The sequence below is a fragment of the Hippocampus comes genome, unplaced genomic scaffold (assembly GCF_001891065.2).
Source record: "Hippocampus comes isolate QL1 unplaced genomic scaffold, H_comes_QL1_v1.1 scaffold18, whole genome shotgun sequence".
In the NCBI taxonomy this organism is placed as follows: Eukaryota; Metazoa; Chordata; class Actinopteri; order Syngnathiformes; family Syngnathidae; genus Hippocampus; species Hippocampus comes.
The window spans coordinates 183,652-192,862 of NW_017805014.1; the positions used below are offsets into that span (position 1 = coordinate 183,652).

Below are 9,211 nucleotides of genomic sequence, written 5' to 3' on the forward strand. Positions count from 1 at the left end.
GTGCGTCCGTCAGATGCAATTAAATCCCGCTGTCATTCTTCACCACGTGGACGAGTGAGCAAGTGGCTTGGCTCGCGTGGCGCCTGACACCCACTTGACGGTCAAACTTGACGACATCTGAATCAAGTAATTCATCGTGATTAGTCGTATTGCTCGTGTGGTCGTGTTGGTTGCCGCCGTGCTTTGCATTCTGATCTTGTCGTTCCCGTATCAAAGCTGATCACAGATTTGTTTATTCAGTCAATTTGATTCGCAACTGACAGGACCGCCTATGGAGTTAATGCGGCGCCAGAGTCACCAAATTACAAAGGAAATGAGTCACCGACTGCCAAAGTACCTCCTGCTTGTGTTGCTGTCACTCAAATCCCACGCTGGTTATGCGAGTGGCTTATTGAAAAAAATATTTTGTTAATTATGAATGCTGTTAATTTAGGGCAGCTATTATACCCGGGCTTAAAATGGTTTAAAACTCTCTAAAGTGAATTTAGACATTTTTCTACTCTGTGCCTACACTCATAAAATACATCCCTTTGGATAGTCCACTGGTGTGGCTGCATTAGAGTGCCTTGTAGTTGGCCATGAATGTGTGTGCACGTCATGGAAGAATGAGGGGGCGAGAGGGGGAACAGTCTGATGTGGCAGCGACAGTGTAGGCGGGGGCTTTGTGCCAGCATGGCCACCTTAGAGCGCCTCGTTGTTGGCCATGAGTGTGCGCATATCACTGAGAGAAGACGGAAGAGCGAGGGGGTGTCAGTAAAAGTCCAGTGCGACAGCCTGAGAGTAGGCGGGGCCTTTGCACTACCACGGTGCTTTGGAGCGCCTCATTGCGGCGTGAAAAAGACTCATGATAATTTATGATGTACGCTGTGTATTCCATCTACTGGAAGCTTTCAAATTTAGAAGATATTTTCACTTTACAGGGACTTTAAGCACGATACTGTATACACCAAATCGTACTTGCGCAATATTTATCTGTCCCTTTACAGCAGCCAAGTTGTTGTCACCTATTATTTCATCAATTCATCACACGTAAGCATAAACATTGACACATATCCTGGCCAGGAAAGGTAAATATTGACTGTCTCCCCATCAGAAGTCTTTTTTTTTGGGGGGTGGGGGGGGGCAAACTGGACTGAGAAGGACAGGTCGTCGGCTTGAGATGACACTGGTCAGCCTTTACCTTCTTCTCAGGCTTGTTTGCCAGGCGATACGTCTGGGAGGCGAGGTCATTGCGGATGCTGGGAATGACACCATTTTGCTGTAAATGCCGCTGACGCGGAAATCGGGTTAATCTTGTTATGCAAGTGGGCCGGTGCCAAGTTTTGGGGTTTTTTTTGCCTTGAACAATGGACACTGCTTCTCCTCATGGTGTCTCTGCCAGCTGTTGTTCCGATGTGATGCTAAGCCGCGCATTAACGACAGACAACACGCACGTCTCCCGGTTTGAATAAACAATGCTCGTTGTGCAGCCATGGATTAAATAAGCTCTGTCACAGTAACAAAGTCATACAAAGTCAGTCATTATGTCGGGAAATGATGTTCCAAAAATGTCAGTCGAGACATTTTTTTTTGTAAATACGGAGAAGAATTCTGATCTCAGAATGACGGTGATCGAGCTTGCAGAATGCTGTAACTGGAGCGACTGCCCCTCCGGTCAAACGAGCTGACCTATCGGGACCTTTGATAACATGACACCTCTCACCCGCAGTCACCTCGACCCGTTTTCCCCACCCGGCCAACAATGTTGGACCCACTCTTTCCATTTCATGAAAACTGAAATGGGCGTCATTTCATTTCCGCCGCGACGGTTTCTTCTGTAGGCGGCCGCCGCTGACTATCACGCACCGAAGCAATAACCAAGAAGGACCGGCGTGTGATGAAATCGCTATCCAGCCGAGCCACTTATTACCCTTCAAGTGCGGAATGGCGGGAGCGCGCAGACAAGTAGTGGATTATCTTCCCTGGTGGACCCGGAGCCGCATCATCCATGCATGCCGTCTTGACGCCTCCGTGCAGTATTAAGCTTTGAGGACTGATTGACATCGATAGTTGTCTTGCTGTAGGACCGGGTGAACTAATATCGTGTCTTTGGCTTTTCAGAGCTAAAAAGCATATATAAAAAAAAAAAAAAAAAAAAAAGGCTCAGATGCGTGTTTGCAAAGCCGCCTCCCTACGGAACTCTTGTTCAGGCTCGTGAACAGTACTCGTCTTAATACTCAGTGTGGTTGTGATTGCGAGCGTGTTTAACTTTGCTATTTGGTCCCGGTGAAGCGGCCGAAACTAAATCCACTGTGATGCTTTTCATGACAATAACACACAAATCCCACACCCACAAAGCCGCTCGCGGAGGATCAACCTTGGCATTATCCTGTTATCCTCTTCCACAAGGGTGTTAATGTTGAACTAAGTCCGGGAACGAATTGCTATCTACAACACGTGTGGCACGAAAACAAACTTCAACTTAACGTGATACAAGGGAGACCAAACCCTCATCCTTAACACGTCAACGCCAGAGATGAGAGTGTTTATGCTACGGCCTCGTAACTACGGCGATATGGCCCGCTTTTTTTTTTCAGTTTACGGAATATTTGTGCGCGTGTGTGTGGCATGGCAGCACACAGGTGGCAGGCAGCAGGGAAGCAAGCCAGCCAGCAATCAGGTAGAATACCACTGAGGTGGAAATAACAGTCTGGGCTCCTGAGTGGCTCCGAGAGGCCTGGCGTGAAATGTGGCAGCCGATGCCGTTGCTTCTCCTTGCAGCACAATCTGGAACTAAACGAGTGCATAAACAAGCAAATACAGAAAGACAAACACAATTAGTTCAATTTTGTAAATGCTGCGCACACACTCGAGCGTGATATCTTCACTGCTGGATTAAAGCGCCAGTACCGTGTATTTTAACTTATGCGGCATTAAAATAAATGTACATTAAAAAAAATAAATAAAAATTAAAAACTCGCAGCGTTTGCCCGGACTTAGCCTCTGCGTCAGATACTTCGAGAAGACAGACGAGCACAAGCGCATTTGGGGACTGCGCTCAAGGCTTTGGTGGCTAAAACATGATAGCATTATACGCTTGACTCTTCCTGACCTGCATATAAGAGACATCAAGCTTCCTGTTGTGTGACAGACCAGTCAACTTCCTTCTGTTGTGCGTCTTCCACAGCCGCTCTTTCCTTTTCCTTTTTTATTCATTTTTTTGCGACTTGGCAGCGAGCTGCCGACCAGTCAACTTTCACTGCAGTGACACATCTTTCGCTTCACAGAGATGCTCCTTTAAGGAATTGGAGGCGGGCGTGGGAAGGGAATCTGGGGGAGAAGGAGGTGTACCCTTCCTGGAGGGCGCACCATCAGCTCAGCCTGTCAAAACGAAAGCGCCGTTCCCCCACTAAATTTGGTCTTACTCGGTCTGTGGGACGTGGCATCGGAGCCTGATAAATTATTGATGCCGGTTGCAAAGGTGCAATGAGAAAGCCCAACGTGTTCTTGTCTCATTGTACCTCGACTAGCCTGCGGCGTACATTTCGATATTCACCTTACCGTAGTTGTATCTTTGAAAAGAAATGTTCTGAATGCAAAAATTGTCCTTCTGGCGTGTGAGCGTTTGAGCTGACACAACCTCCCAGAAAGTCTTCAGAGGAGTGGCCGGCCATGAAGATTTCTTTTTCACTCGAACTAGAATGGTCTTCTTCTTTTCCCTGTCAGGATGTATGTCGGCTCCTCCCCTGTGGAAACATCCTATTTGGCGACTCACTGACCCATCTGAACACTGTCCCTTTGCATGATGCCAACAGCCCATTTCACATGCACTCTTGCGAACGAGACGGAAAAAAAAAGTCGCCGCGTCGTTATAGCCTTCGTTCCGACTCCTTGCTTCTGTATTCCTTCTTTTATGCCTCGCTGGCCGCTGTCTCATTGAGAATCCGCAAAGCTCACGCAGTCGTTGCCATATTCGCATCGGGGGGGGCAAGTAATGTCTCAGTTCAACAGCCCCTAAACGTGAAGGTGGGCTGCTTCAGGTCGATAACGTGTACGTCTCAAGCCGAAATGAATGCCCCCTGTGACCGGAGTCTGCTTCCAGGTCACATTCTGCTTCCAAGAATGTATCGCTTTGTCAAATCTGGTGTCCAGGAGTGCGAATGGGGGGGGGGGGGGGCTTTTTCAAACGTCAATTGGTTCAGGACACACTTGCACAGACTTTTGCAGTGGAGCGTTTGTTGTTGTTGTTGTGGTTGTTGTTGTGCCTCGTGCCTGGTGAACATCACTCCTCCGTGGGGCGTTGGATGTGCTCAAGCGCAAAACCTGAATGAGCAGAGTCAAATGTCTCCAGTACTGTCACAAACAAGACGAGGGTGCATTCGCATCTGGTTCATTTTCTTTGCGGAGCTGTTCGGAAACTGGGAAGGTGCACACCGGGAGCTCAGGGGCCCAACGCAGAACCTTTTGAACTCTGGAGACAAGCTAGCGCAAATAAATGATCTTGTATTACTATTATCAAGTAAAATGCTATTTTTATATATTTGCGCTCATTCCCGGTAGTTTTATTCCATGTCGTCGAGTGACTGAAAATGTGTGATACCTATTCGAGTGTCGGCAAATGTCACTCACTGCTGCCCTCAACAGGCAGTTAATGGCACTGCCACATGTGTAGGATGAGGAAGTGGCAGCTCACAGAAAGCTGACTGCCATCAGTAACTGCTACCCGGTCTCGAATTGTAACCGTAGTCAGATTACTCAACTGCGAAAAATAACACGCTGGCTGTGTTGTTACTGTCGTGGGTGATCTGAGGAACTGCAGCGTGCACAGATTCATTTTCAAATGTCATTGTTTAGTCCATTTGTGAGGACTAAAATGATGATCAAGGTTGTCGTCTCCCGCGTGCACTTCGCCAGCAGTGTGCCAGTAGAATCTGATTGGACCCTGCGAGGGAAGTTCCACAAAACACCGAGGGAGGTGGAGACGCGGGTGAGGGAGGCGTCGGTGTCGATGAATAAATAAAAAGGTCATGTCATTATTTCATAAAAGCTCATTAACTTTTATCCTCCGCAAAAGATGTCGGTGTAATTAGAATGACGGCGCCCGGCTAATGGAAGCACAATAAACAGTTGTGGAGTGGAACCCAAAAATAATCAGGCGGCATTATTGGCAGCTGCCCTTTCAAGGTTTGGGTGAGGAGAAGGATCGGACGGAATGGGGTGATTCCAGGCGGGGGGGTTAGCTTGCACACTTCATGCGCTGATCAGGAGCAGGCACGCCCGTTGTGTGAGCACGACTTTGGTCAGAGCTAATTAAGGGATTGTTCCATTGGGTGGAAGCTCCTCGGCCCCCCCTGCGCTGAGACGATTGGACGCCGCCCCCCCCCCACGCTCATGCATTATTGACAGGGTGCAAGTTTCGCTTTCGGTGTTTGTCGTTAAGCAGAGGAGCGGCGCCATGAATGATGGATGACACCTGATGATGCGGTCGCAAGGGTGCCGTAAGACTGTCATTGAGTCCGAGGCAATTGAAACGCCACCCGGCTCTGATGTCTGCCTTTGACCTTCGCATGTGGAGGTCAAAAGCCGGCCTGCTGAAACTGATACTCGAAAGCAATAACGCTGAATTGTTGCCTTACGTCGACGGCAGCATATTACGAGCGATCCGTCTGGGCTCCGGAGACGCCGTGGACGTTTGCCAGCCGCCTTTATTTGTCCGGCATGTGCGCTGGAAGCTCATCAGCCGATCTAGGTCAAAGATGATGCCTTCTCTCATCTCCTCTTCTCTGAGACAGACTCTCTGCGCTGACCTTTTCCGAGTGTATCCTTGCGTTAGCTTGCGGCCGCATCGTCCGCTTCTCATGTCGACGTGGGCTACGGGAGCCTTTGAAAACTCTTTACGTGGCCGCCTTCAAAGAAAGGATTCGGATCCGGTCCACGAAAACGAGACGGCGCGCCCAGCTGTCTGCGAGGGATGTGTGATGCAAAGACGGTATTCTTCCCCGGCGCGCTTCATGTTGAGTCGACAATGTGCCAGTCATCCTGCGTGGCAGATGGACAGATTTTAATTGGCAGATACAAGCGAAGAAAGCGTTCATCTGTCAACAAAACAACTGTTTGCGAGGCACCGTTGTGATGTGCCGATGACTCGATGCGCGCGCTATAATAAACAAATGCTTAAGAGGTGTTCATGGGGGGGGGGGGGGAACAACGTTGTTTGGAGTGATAAGTGTTTGTTCTTATTGTCTATTATTATCACCAAAACTTCATGTTCATGAAGGTGAGAAGAAAAGGGTGGAGCCACCGATAACGGCAGCAGCTCTACGGATTAAACCCCCCCCCAAAAAATGTAAACTTTGCATGTTCATCTGAAGGCGCCTCCAAGATCAAAATCATTGACTTCATATTTGTACTAAATCTTGACTGCCAGTACCCAGGTGAACCTTTTACTTACTTATATCTAGGATCTATCGTTACTTGGGCAAAACCTAAAAGGATTTGAAGCCCGGTTTGACGGGATTAGTACTTGATGAGCGGATTCCTAAATGGAACGAACGACTGCATCCACAGACTGCACTCCGGGATCAGATTAAGATGCAATCAGATTGCAACGCGCGGCGTATTAAACGAACATCGCGCCGTCCGCATCCTTTCCAGTTCAGGCAACTTAAAGCAGCTTCATATATCGAGCGCATTTCATACACAAGGTAACTCAATGTGCTTCACAGTTCCCAAACATTTAAGGGCAAACACATTTAAAACATTTCATCTTGGCATTAATCTTAATCTTGGAGGTACCGTGATGGATTTAAAAGCATTTACGCTTGGGCCTAACTTCATCTCTATTGGCATTTTATTCCATTTGTGTGCAGCGTAACATCGAAATGCTGATGCCCCCTATTTTCTTCGGACTCTGGCCTCCGCGAATTGATCGAAGTCTGCGGAGCGCAAAGCATCCCTTGAGCATTTCTTGAATTTATTCAGAAGCGAAGCCATTCAGTGATTGACAGACCAGTGCCAGAATTTTAAATTATATCCTACAGCTGACCGCGAGCCAGTATAAAGTCTGTAAGACTGAAGTAAGATGTGCTGTGCACTCTCTGTTGTGGTCAGAAGCCGAGCCGCAGCGTTCTCAGTGAGCTGCGGCTGTTTGTTGCTCTTCGGAGGGATTCCACTCAGAAGCCCATGACAATAATCAAGCCTACTGGAGATAAAAGCAGAGAAAGTCCTCCCAGTCCGCTTGGAGCACGCCACCCTTCTGTCCGGGAATTTTTTTCAGCTGCTCGACGGCCGTTTTGGGGATGGATTTGTTGTGCCCGCTGAAAGTCCGATCCGAATCAATCAGCGCGCCAGACCTCAGTTTTGTTCTGGTTGAGTCGAAGGAAATTGAGGTTTGGTCTCCAACTGAACAGCGGCGTACCGCAAGCAGCTTTGGCGCAGAATTAAATATTGGTTCCTTAAAACGGAGCGGAAATCTACAGACTAATTCAACAGTTGAAAGAGCACATTATTTAAAAAAAAAAAGAAAAAAAAGTGTGTTTCTCTTCCTTGTGCTGCTCATTTCATCCCCATGTATTACATTTGCCGATAAGAGCTTCAAAGGCTTTCATGGAAATGACCCACTTCTTCTTTTGCTTCTTCTATCGAAATATAAAAGTCAGAAGTGGCTTTGAATATATACACTCGATATGAAAAAAAAAAAAAAAAAAACTCCAGCCCCAGATTAATCCTTTCAGGGACAGCGGTTACTACAGCGCACAGCTTATCATGTTATCAGGTCACAGGGTGCATGCAAGGGTTAATGACGCCCGCTTTTCGATCACACGCAAGGCGGAGTGTCATTTCAAAGGCCCTTGTTTGCGGTTTGAATAAATTCCTCACGTGTTTACATCTCAATGTCCAGTTTGCATAAATAGCCAAAGATTTGGCACTTTTTCCCGAGCCCCCAAAAAAAAAAAGACCAGACAATGAGCTGACATCCTGTTTGGTCACCGTCCGCCAAATGAAGGCGCTACATGGCGCCGAAGATGGACTGCTTGCGTTCAGGCTCGTATTCCCCGAGTGTTTACTTTGTGCTCGCGTCGCCTTGGCACCTGGCAAGAAGCCTGAGCGGCTGCTGCAAGTGTGTCGTCAGTGGCTTGTCTGTTTGTTTTCCTTTTGCTAATCACCTCCAAAGTCATGAGCGCAAACTGTCACCGGCACGTCTTCTTCGGCGGCGATGCGTCTCGAAAAGGTCAGCGTGTCATTGTCGCGCTTTTGGCTAACGTGTCACACTCCTCCCGCCCCCAACGTCCTCGTTGATTCTGGACTCGTGTTGAAAGATGGCCGCCAAAGGTTGAGTTCATTTTCTCAAGTTTAAACTCTCCTGCAGGTTTGCTTGCATTTGGACAAGTCTTGCCAATTGCGGGATCGAATTCACCGCTCTTTGTTCACCAATTAGCACTTTGGCTAGCTGTGCCCTGAAAGCAACAGGAAGTCAACTTTTGACATCGCAAACACAAAGAAGGGAATCCAGGTTACTGAGAAACTGGATGATTTACCTCTCGGGGTGCCACGGGTCACTTGCAGAAACATGAAAACAATGTCCTGGGGCTTCTTCGGTCAAGTTTGGTGAATTCTGAGAGTCTTTGGCCTAAAGTCGGAAGCGGCAAGCTTCGCGGATGACTCCCAGCCACCCCTGGCGGTTGCACAACAAGCAAACAACATTTATTGGACTTAAAAAAAAAAAATCAACAACACCTTTGGGTTATTTTATTATTTTCTTGCTGCAGAGGTGGGAAGTTAATTTTTGCCGTTCTGTGGCGCACATTGTTTGGCTCCAAACACTTCAGCAAAACAAATCAATGCGCCTGTGATGAAACAAAACAATAATTCTGTCTCACCTGTCTCCCCCGAGGTTTTCGCTTGATGTTTTACTAACAAATTCAACTCCAACTTCGTTTCCAGACTGTATGCTGAGCTATGATACAAATCTCGGGCTTGACCTGCTCAGCCCCTCAGGGTCTCGCTGACCACTTTCAGCCAGTCACATTAGCTCCTCTTGACCTTGCATGTGTAATTGCTTCTGTCAGTGTGTGTGTGTGTGTGTGTGTGTGTGTGTGTGTGTGTGTGTGTGTGTGTGTGTGTGTGTGTGTAGTGTTATAAGCCGTGCTCACCCTTAATAGCTTTGCAAGTGAGATGCGGGATGTGAGCGTTTACAGCAGCTTACTTGGACATTACAGCATCAGCCCCCCCC

General features: G+C 47.9%; 1 protein-coding gene across 6 annotated transcripts in view; it reads left to right on the forward strand.

The window, feature by feature from the left end:
* nrxn2b (neurexin 2b) overlaps positions 1 to 9,211 on the forward strand; it is a 285,878-nt gene that overhangs the window by 47,186 nt on the left and 229,481 nt on the right. The gene's annotated exons all lie outside the window — the stretch shown is intronic.